Here is a 10783-nt window from a genome sequence, read left to right on the forward strand (position 1 = left end):
TTGTACTTTTCTTTATTTGATAACTTTAAGGGGTTGCAGGCTCTAGATTCTAGGCTTTTGGACTGTCATTGAACTTTTCATCTAGTTTATCTAATAGCCCGTTTGGCCAAGCTTCTAAAATCAGTTTATTTTGAGAAGTGATTTTCTCAAAAGTACTTTTAAAAAAAGTGCTTTTGGTGAGAAGTAGTTTGTGTTTGGCTAATTAATTAGAAAAGCACTTTTGTGCAGTAATTAGTGTTTGGCCAAGCTTTTGAAAACTGCTTCTAAGATTTTTCTCAAAAGTGCTTCTCAGAAAAGTGCTTTTGGAGAGAAGCTACTTTTTTCTGCTTCTCCTCAAAAGCACTTTTTTTCCTTCCAAAAGCTTGGCCAAACACCTCAAATTTTGGCCAAAAGTGCTTTTGGCAAAAAAAAAGCACTTTTGGCCCAAAAAAAAGCTTGGCCAAACAGGCTATAAGGCTTGCTTCCTGTAAAGGCCTCTCTGTAGGAATTAATGCACGGGCCACGTTGGTGGTGGTTTATGATCCGTGACAACTATGATTGGAACTAATGCAGACCTATGTTGCTCGGACTTTTCGAAAATGTCGCCTAGTGCGTGTCGCATCCATAAGTAGTGTATTTTTGGAGGATCCGACACGGGTGCATCGGCATTCTAGAGAGTCCGCACAACATGGATACAGACCAACTAACGCTTTCCACTAGGGGGAAAGACGGGTTTCTACTCGTAATCTCGTATAGTGTCCTTTTTCTTTTCTAGAGAGGAAGCTAAGTCTCTTTCCTACTAAGTCTTGTAAGTTAGGGGATGTCAATTGGGCAGGTAAAAACACGTTGAGACAACAATCTGCCCAATAGCTGCTTGGATCAAGATGGACTAAGTAACGGGTCATAGCCCAACTTGTTTCACTTAAAGCTATTTTTTGTGTTGTTTGTTTTTTTGCCAAAATTACATAGAAATAAGATCTTTGTAAATTTGTAACATAAATGATCATAAAAGTACCCAATAAGTTTTTTCCCGTGTTCTTAGGAAATGATTTGCTTTATTTGTTATGTCTTCCAGTTTCTCTTAATTCTGATTACTTCGAAGTGATATTTTTTCCAACTTCACTTTGATTTTTTCTTTTTTGGCATTGGGGAGGGGTGGGGGTTGAGAGCAAAACATAGTGCATTGTTGTAACGGGTCCAAAATTGATACTAAGTCACAATGCTTGTGTTTAATGTTCCAGGAGGCTGAGTTGTTCCTATTCATCAGCTGCTGACTCCTGAAGAAAAGAAGACGTTGCCCTGAAAGATATATTGTCAAAGAAATACAGGTTCGGCTCTGTAGTTATTGCCCTGAAATCTACCCTCCCCAAACCCTATTTATGTGAATACACTGGTTTTTTTTTTATGCGTATAATCAATGCATAATTTATGTATATGGCTAGAAAAAGTAAATAATGAATATAGCTGGCTATTTGTGTAAAGACACTTTCCTTTTCCTTCTGGCCCAAGTTTTGCATCGTAGTGTAGTCCACAAATGGGCTTTTAATAAAAAAAGGTAACCAAACGAGTAACCAAGTCCCTATTCCGGTTCTATTCCAACGAAACCAACTCGTCCCACAGCGACCAAAGGTAAAATCATTTGCAGTTCATATAGCGAAAGCAGAAGAAGGGAGTTCGTTCCTTCGGGGACATCCGATAAAATTGGAACGAAACAGAGGGATGACACGCACAAATCGAGAAATGGTCTAAATTTTTTTTTTTCAACTCGCCATTGTTGATCTCCATAGCTTCTTTCTGCGACCTAGGTTTTTGTTGCAACCTTCAATCTGAGGTTAGTTGCTTTCTTTCTTTATTTCCTTTTTTTTTAATTATATTGTTGTCGCTCTTTGTTTATGTAAATGTTAAAAACCTTCTTGCTTTATCAAATATCGATTAAGCTTCGGTGTACAATTTTGGACTTAGATGATTACGTCAAATGACAAAGGTTTTATCCTTTTTTCCAAAGATTATTTGTCAAGTTTTGGTAAGAGACTGTTGTGAGCATATTATTTGCTGTAATGTTTAAACAGAACAAAGTGTTATTTGGTCTTTGTTATTTTCATACTCTCAGACTAGGCTAAAACATGACATGACTAATGATGTGCTTTCATTATGAGTAGCTTAAGCAACAAAACCTCTGAAATTTAAAATCTCAAGATTTCGAGAAGTTAGGAAAAATTGTGTACACTCACCCTAGTTAATTCTCTGATGATCCCTTGATTAGCTCAAGAAGTGTTTGGGAAATATAAGTTATGTTACAAAATTTGAATGGTTTATGGTACCAGATTGCCTCTAGCCAGAAAATTAAGTTGCTGTAATGGACAAGCAGAGGCGAACCCAGGATTTAAAGGTCGCGAGTGCACTTTTAGATTCAACCAGAATCTACTTTGTATATAGGGTGTCCATTACTAATATATTTACTATTTTCTAAGAACTTATACATGTATACATAGAATTTTTGCTGAACTTTACGGGTGTTGATGACCCCTCTCGGTATAGCATAGGTCCGCCCCTGTGGACAAGGCTTTAGCTCAGCATTCTCTCCCTTGAACAGGACAAAGCTGAAAGTCTCATTAACTCCGCATATACTTCACAAATAATTTTTTTGTTTTGTCTTTTGTTGATACATGTAACCAATATTTTGCTACTTTGGACAGCATATGGAGGCCACTTAGAAGCTGCACGAAGTTATCCAGAGTTTAATACTGCTGGCTTTCAGTTGCTTTATTCTTTAAAAATCCTGTTTTGATATAGTTCTGCTGGCTACTCTCTTCTTCTAATTACTAGTAGCTCTAACATAGGTACTATTCACGATTTAATTCTGTTCGTGATTCTTCTTGATTAAATGACTATTGACTAATAAGCTGACCGAAAATTGACAATCCGAATGCCAAATATTCCTCTTCAATAAAGTTATTTTGCATCTATGTGATTTAAGGCTGCTGGCTGGAAATTTTACCCTCTCTTTTGAGATTAGTCATCATGCGTATCATCCTTAACTTGAAACACATCACTCCTATAACTGCAAAAGTTTTATCGGGTAATTGGGAAATATTTTACCGGGTGAAAAAAACAGACATAATATTTATATTGTATCGAGTAAATATTATTGACTTGACATGGAGTTAAGAAATAAAGGGAAGACTTTGCAGAAATTCGTAAGTCGGATGACCATTTGAGAAGTTCAGAAATTTAGGGGCGGCGTGGCATGTCCCTGTTATGCTTACTTTCCATGATTTAACTTCTATTCTTTCCTTTCGCTCTCTCCTCCTTTTTATCTTTTTAAGCAAATACACCCTGCATATGGTGTTACGATTGTTTTATTTTAGGGTGGACTTGGCTTTTGTGATTAGGTCCTGTATTTATTTCACTATTTTGGTCGCTTTGAACCAGTAGTATCTCTAGCTGTGGTCCAGTTCTTTTGTTGAGCACATAAGACCTTGAACTTTTTCCATTGCTTTTGCAACAGACAAGACAATCAAATCCAACAGGCTTCAGTCTGTCTTTTACTTAGTTAAATGGTTTTCCCTTTGCCCTCACTGTCGTCTTTTATCATTGTCACATTTCTTTCCCCACGTCTTGGTAGCATGCTGAAGACAAGGTTACCTGGATTTACTAATTCTGTTGCGAATCAAAGATCTGGTGGGAACACTATATTTTGGGATTTAACTTATTACCTTTTGGTTGTACAATTTAATGTCCAATTCTGTCTGTAAAGCTAACTCATATTAAGAAAAATATGACTCTAAACTATCATGTGTAGTAATTGTATTATTGTAAGAAGGTGAATTTTCTACTTAGAAATTAGTTGTTTAGTAATCAAAGTTTCTGAAAGCAAATTTGATGTATGATCTAAAGAAGCCTATCCTTAATGAAGTTAAGCTTTAGGTATAGTGGTCTGCAAAGTTGTTTCCGTGCCCAAACTTATGTGATAATTTGTATTAGGTGACCTTGGTTTGTACTTTTCTTTTTTTTGATAACTTTAAGGGGTTGCAGGCTCTAGATTCTAGGTTTTTGGCTGTATTTTGACTTTTCATTTAGTTCATCTGTTGCCTCTTCCTTTAGAGGCCTCTCTTTAGGTTAATGCACGAGCCACTGTTGATGGTGGTTTATGATCCATAACAACTATGATTGTACGTTTTAAACTAATGCAGACCAAGTGAGAGTGCGGGGCATTATGTTACCTACAGATATGTTGTCTGAGCTGGTCTAGAAGATCTTTTAAGTAGATAAGAAATTCCATTTACCATGATGGTATAATCCTAGAGTTAGTCTTTAGTTGTCAAGTAATGAATGTCTGTTCTGGTGAACTATCAGATCAACAGTACTGTGTGGTCCAGAATGTATTTATAATTAAGTTTGTGTAATATTCTCCTGGAATTCATGTAACATGCTCTTGATTATGTAAAAAGTTCTCTTGGTTCAGCATGAATGTTTTTTTTTTAATTTTATATAAAGAGCATGAATGTTCAAAATTCTCTTTTTATTAAGAAAAATGAAGATTCTTTAATTTACTTATTTATTTTGTAACCTCTTTGGTTCATTAACTACAAAAGTATTAGAAGACAATGTATATTCAATTGCATAAAGACGTGGTAAAAGGGAGATGTAATATTGTAAGCACTATAAGAGAAGATCCATGTACATGTAGTGAAAGCACAAGTAACTCTGTATAGAAAAGATTACATATTCTTATATACTAAATTTATATAAATTGGAAAGTAACTCTATCACCAAATCCTCCAGTTTACTTCATTAATTTGACCCTTAGTCCATGCTTAAAATACTAAGAACATTTATGAGGATAGAGGTGTTGACTTCTTATTAATCAAGAGTAAGGTTTAGAAAGCCCCATTGAGGTGGATAGATTTTTCATCAAGGAAAACTTAGATTAAAAAAGGTTTGAAGTTAACTAAAATTGGGTCTGAAAATCAGTTGGCTGATATTTTTGCTAAAGCATTGTCAAGCCAAGTATTCTCAAAATGCCTTATCAAGTTGGGCATGGATGATATCTATGCACCAACTTGGGGAGGAGTTTTGAGATTTTCGGCAATATTCTTTGAGATCTTCTCTCCCTAAATATTGTTTCACACAAGGGAATGTCAATAATATTAAAATACTCTCTAATTTTCAAGTCTGTTCACTGTAGCCAAGTTCTCTATGCTTGACTCTGAAAACCCGAGGATTTGTTTCTTGTGTTTTTTAATATTTCTGTCTTTCCGTCTCTCAAATTGTTCTAAAAGTATGTCAGAGCAAATCAGCTTATATCCAACGTAACAAAGAGGAACCAATACATGGATTTTTTTCATAATTTCAAATTAAGTGAAAAAATGTTGACTAACATTCCTACTACTTTTCTTATTCCCCCTCTGCCTTTGTTTACAATCCTGCTTCTCTCATAAGCTTCTGTATGACATTTCAGTGATACTCTTATTTCTGCTAACTTTTATTTGCCCCTCCATCGTTATGAGTTTGAACATACACTGGCATTTTGTCAACAGCGATATTACTTGTGCTTCATTATCATACTTCACTGGCAACTTTTCACTTCACTGGCAGCTTTTCCCAATATTAGCACTAATCAATTGCTCTTCCCGCGTTGAAATCTCACATTTCTTTTCATCCTAACAATATCTTAGCAAGAAATTTGTCTTCTAATTCCAGCCCAGTTTGCAGCTGAATTGGCATTACTTGTGTCTCTCGCCACCATCGAGTGATAGCTTGAAATATTTCTAGCATGAAACTTCATGGTACCATTCCTCCACAAATTGGAAACCTCTCATTTCTTATTTCCCTCGACATCCGCAACAATACTTTCGTTGGAGATTTACCAAAAGAGAGAGCTCATTTACAGAGGTTGAAAGTGATTTGTCACAAGCAATAACTTCATTAGTGCCATCCCATCACTTCTAAGTTTGTTACCTAACCTTCGATACATGTACCTTTCGGAAAAATCAGTTTTTTGGGGAAATACCATTTTCCTTTCCAATCTAACAAAGTTGGAAAAGTTGAGTGCACAGAGAAACTTCCATGAGGGAGATATCCCTCGAGAACTCACTCGGTGGTCTTCGTTACATGGCTATCCTACACCTGCAATACAAACGACTTATTGGCTCTATACCACCATTAATCTTTAACATTACGACAATGCAAGTCATTGCTCTTACCAGCAACAATCTTACTGGTAAGCTTCCAACAACTGTATGTGACCTTCTTCCAAACTTGGAAGCACTTGGCATCTCGTACAACTACCTAGATAGCGTTATTCCACCAAACTTAGAAAAAGTACAGAAAGCTTCAATTCTTATCATTGTCTTTCAGTGAGTTTGTTGGAACTGTACCAAGAGAGTTAGCAAACTAAACAGCTCTTACAATGTTACTTCTTGGATCTCAGCATTTGGAAGTAAGATATTTTCCCACAAGAGATATGAAATTTTCTTTCTTTTTTTATCTTCTGCCAAATTGGTACTCATATTTTTCCCAATTGACAGGAGAGATACCAATGGAGCTAATTCCTGTATCACTTGGTAGCTTAGAACACCTTGAGTTCTGAACTTGCTGGGGAATAGTTTTTTCAGTAATTCCTGAATCACTTGGTCTAGATAAATTGATTAGGCTTTCTATAGCACATAATAGGTTAGATGGGCTTATTCCTGATTCATTTGGCGAAATGAGGGCCTTGGAATTTTTGGATTTGTGTTCTAACAATTTAAGTGATGACATACCAAAGTCATTAGGAGCTCTTGTGTATCTCAAATACCTGAGCATCTCATTCAATAAACTCAGAGGAGAGATCCCCACTGGTGGTACTTTTGCAAATTTCTCAATCTTTCATGTTCAATATATGCCCAATGGACACTTGATAAATGGTTGTACTCTCACAACTTGTTACTCTTAGTATACCCGAAATAATTATTTCCCCAAGAATAGATTGTTACTCTTAGTTTTAACATATTCCTTGAAATCAAGGACCTTTTCTAATCATTTTCAACCATGATGATTACACAGAGTATGGCCAAGATGCAATGATTCCCATGAGCTCTAATGTTTATAGTTTTGGCATCTTGATGACGGAGAGGTTTAGAAGAATGAGACCAAGTGATGAAATATTTACTGGAGACTTGAGTATTACGATGTTGGGTTAGTGATTCCTTTCCAAGTGAAATTCGTGGGGTGGTGGATTCTAACTTGATACAGCTAGGGGAAGAACAAACCGAAGCAAAGATGCAGTGTCTATTATCTATCATGGAATTAGCTTTACTATTTAGTGACACCTGATGCAAGAATTAGCATTCATTGAAAATGCTCTTTTGACTCTTAAAAAAAGATTAGGCTCCAGTTTGTCAGTAGCAGTACAAGTATTTAAGTTCATTCGCTGTGACTTTGTTAAGGCGATATGGCTTCATTTTTCAGCAACTACTGGAGGGCCACTTCCATCACTTCACAATGATTCTCTGTATCACGAATTGCAGGAAGCAGCTCTTTTTTTGATTTATGTGGTTTTGGTGAATCATTTATGGAAGTAAAATGAGATTTAAAATGGGGTGAGAGAATAGAAAAATTAATGTGAAGCTGTAGGTGTAGCAATAATTATTAAAGAAACATCTGTGAAATATATGATTGTTGTGTTGCAAAACTTTCGATTAAACCTAAGCGAACAGTTATGAAATCAAATGGAAATAAATAAACAAAATAATCGCAGCTACAAGCCTACAAGAAATGATTGAAAATGCTCTTTCAACACTTCCATTTTATTCTGTTCAATATGTTGAGTTTGTTGTAATCCTATCAAAGCTTCTCAATTTCTCAAGGGATTATCTGCCATTATTTGTTCTCATAACCGTGATTTTCTTGCAGAGGCAAGCCATGAAAATGATATATGGAGCCATTGCTCGCTGGGGAACTAAAATCTTCTCAACTTGGACATAAATCCTTCTAACTATCTAAACTTCTATTGTCTGCGTAACCAAGAAGAATTACACGGGGAACCAATGCCATGCTTTCTTAATGGTGATTTGGTATCAATCTTTTCCTAATTAAGTCTGCCTGCTAAACTTTTGCTTACAAATGCTTTAAAATATTATTTTGCATTTCCACACAGAATATTCGCATTTTTGGGCAACATTCTGTATTTTCGCATAGTGTTTTGCATTTCTGAAACCGTTCATGCATTTCTGCACAGTTTTGTGTCGTGTGCTTTATTTTTGTTGTTAAGATAATAGCTAGAGCTTTACATATTTGTGTGAGAAGAAGTTTTGAAATTAGTGACAAGCAAGAGCATGTGCTGCAAGCATGCAATATAAGTACTGATTCTTTTTTGGTTGTGGGAATATCTTGGCCAGTATGCTGACCATAAAAATATCCAATTTTCTTTTCTTTTCTCTTGTCATTTTCAGATCTACTAAAAAAATATTCACCAAATCTACCACAATTGGTATAGGTCTCCCACATCGGATGGGGATGGGGCCCTTGGTCTCCGTATATGGTCTTGGGCTCCTCACCTATCGAGCTAGCTTTTCGGATTAAGTTAGGCCCAAGGTTCTTTCTTTGTCATAGTATTGGAGTCAAGCCCATACCAATTCATTGTTTGCCAATGCCATCCAATCCTGGGCATGCATTGCCGCCTGGAGGGGGGGGGGGGGGGGGGTGATATTCCCACATCGGATGGGGATAGGGCCATGATCTCCTTATATTGTCTTGGGCAATTCTCACCTCTCGAGCTAGCTTTTGGGGTTGAGTTATATACCAAATTGGTGAATTTCTTGCCTGATATTGTGACAATGTATTGTAAATGTCCAGCAGCTTTGTTTGATTTCTCAATTTTTAACGCATTGACAGATATAATGAGAGAATTTGTGAATATTTTACAAACCAAAGTAGCTGGTAAGAGTACCACAATTGTTCAAGCCATGCTTAGACAAGTTTACACTCATGCATGAATGAGGCAAGATTTGCTTCTTCTGTGTATACCCATGATTTATCATTGCTAGTTACTCTTATTCATTTAAACTTCTGCTTGTTAATAATGTGATTTAGAGTTAATGGATAAGTCAAAACATTGTTGATTGATGATTCTTTGTTCTTCTTTTTTTCTTTTTCTTTTTCCTATAGCAAGGATCAGGTTCTTCAAATTGAGAATTGAAGTGGACCAAGGATAAGGTGGTGTTTGAAGACAGAGGAGAAGACATTTTATGTACTTCTGAGTCATATTTGTATACAGTGAAGGGTATCATGATGTATTCAATACTTTATAATGTATAGACATTTTATTAGCAATGAAAAGTTATGATACAGTTCTATTTGGAAAATGCATTTGGTGTGTCTATTCCATACTTTAATCTCATTGTTATTGCATAAAAACGAGAAGTCCATGCGTTTGAAGAACATATTCAATAATCTCAATTATTCCAAGATTAATAAGAATAAAGTCACGTTGTTATTAGGAAATGCAATGGACTTACAAGATTACTCCTTTATGCACAAATCATAGTTTTGACATGAAACGCAACACCTTTGACTTTATACACAAACACAGAGCTTGAATATGTGAATAACTTCGTATAATTTGAATGTTAATAATTTCCTACGCATTTATAATTCTCTCAGCACTCTTGTAAATATTTCATGCTAATACCAAAATTATCTTAGTTCTTCAAGTTTCACTTTGTTGATGGAAGGTATAAGTAGCAAGACACACTGCTTATTTTTCTACTGAGACGCTGAAAATGTCTAAGTCTAACATATACATGTCTATAAATTCTTGCGAACTGTACTCACAAATCATTTCCTCCCTGATGGGCTCCTTTTTCTTTTAATTAGTTTTAGTTTTTTTTTTTCTAATTTCAAATGTTGAATGAAATAATTTTTTCATTTGGCCCACGAATCAGCCCAGTCTAGCCTCGGTCAAGCATCAAAGCCCGGCAAACCAACTTGTCGGGCTTATAAACCTCAATTTGAAATACTTCGACTTTTTAAAAACAGGTCCGAGTTAAATAGCAATGATCCAAAGTACCTTTTATTACACTATTTCGGAAACCCAAGGACTCAATCGTATGAATATATAAAATACACGATTTTCACTCCTAGTAGGCCGATCTAAATAAAGAGCTAGGTTGAGCCGACCAATGGTCAAGCCCATGTTGACGACTCTACTTTCTTCTACCTTGAAAACTTTAAAATTCTCCTGTACGGTGTTCTTCGCCCATCACTTTAAGAAGATGTCTATTGTTGACAATTGATCATTACTTCATAATTGCATAGATGTTTTTTTGTCAAAAACTGTTGGGTTTTGTTATTAATAACAAAAGACGTGTGAATGGAAAATGATGGGAAAAGAAATGGAGGGAAGTGAAATTTTGAATTAGTTCACTTTACTAATGCACTTTGTCCCTCATTAGAAGAAGGAAAGAAAATCTTTGTGTATATATAGTGAAGCTCATCTTTTAGCTCTTAAAGAGTTAAGAAGAAGGCAAGCCTCGCGCTGTCGTCGTCGTCGCTCGACTTCGGCTTCGGTACCAATACGTTGGTGAGTTAAGTCGTTCTATCCTGGGAGGATATATTCCAGCACCTCGGCTACTTGAGGGGAATAATTTCCTTAAGGACATACTGTGTATTCAGTGGGCTCGATTTATTCCTATATTATTTTCAGAATTTATTTTGACGTTCCAGTTCTACTAACTTTCTGTTTCTGTTTTTTCAGAAAGTTTACTGTTTTATTGATTTTACAGCAATACAGATTGGATAACAATCTTAAGGAAATTAATTT

General features: G+C 35.8%; 1 long non-coding RNA gene across 1 annotated transcript; it reads left to right on the forward strand.

Moving 5' to 3' along the window:
* Positions 1555 to 9327, forward strand: LOC109234415. The gene is made up of 3 exons (XR_002069208.1): positions 1555 to 1810; positions 7876 to 8036; positions 9130 to 9327. It is a non-coding gene; the product is annotated as an uncharacterized LOC109234415 (long non-coding RNA).

Source organism: Nicotiana attenuata, chromosome 11, assembly GCF_001879085.1.
Source record: "Nicotiana attenuata strain UT chromosome 11, NIATTr2, whole genome shotgun sequence".
Taxonomy (NCBI): Eukaryota; Viridiplantae; Streptophyta; class Magnoliopsida; order Solanales; family Solanaceae; genus Nicotiana; species Nicotiana attenuata.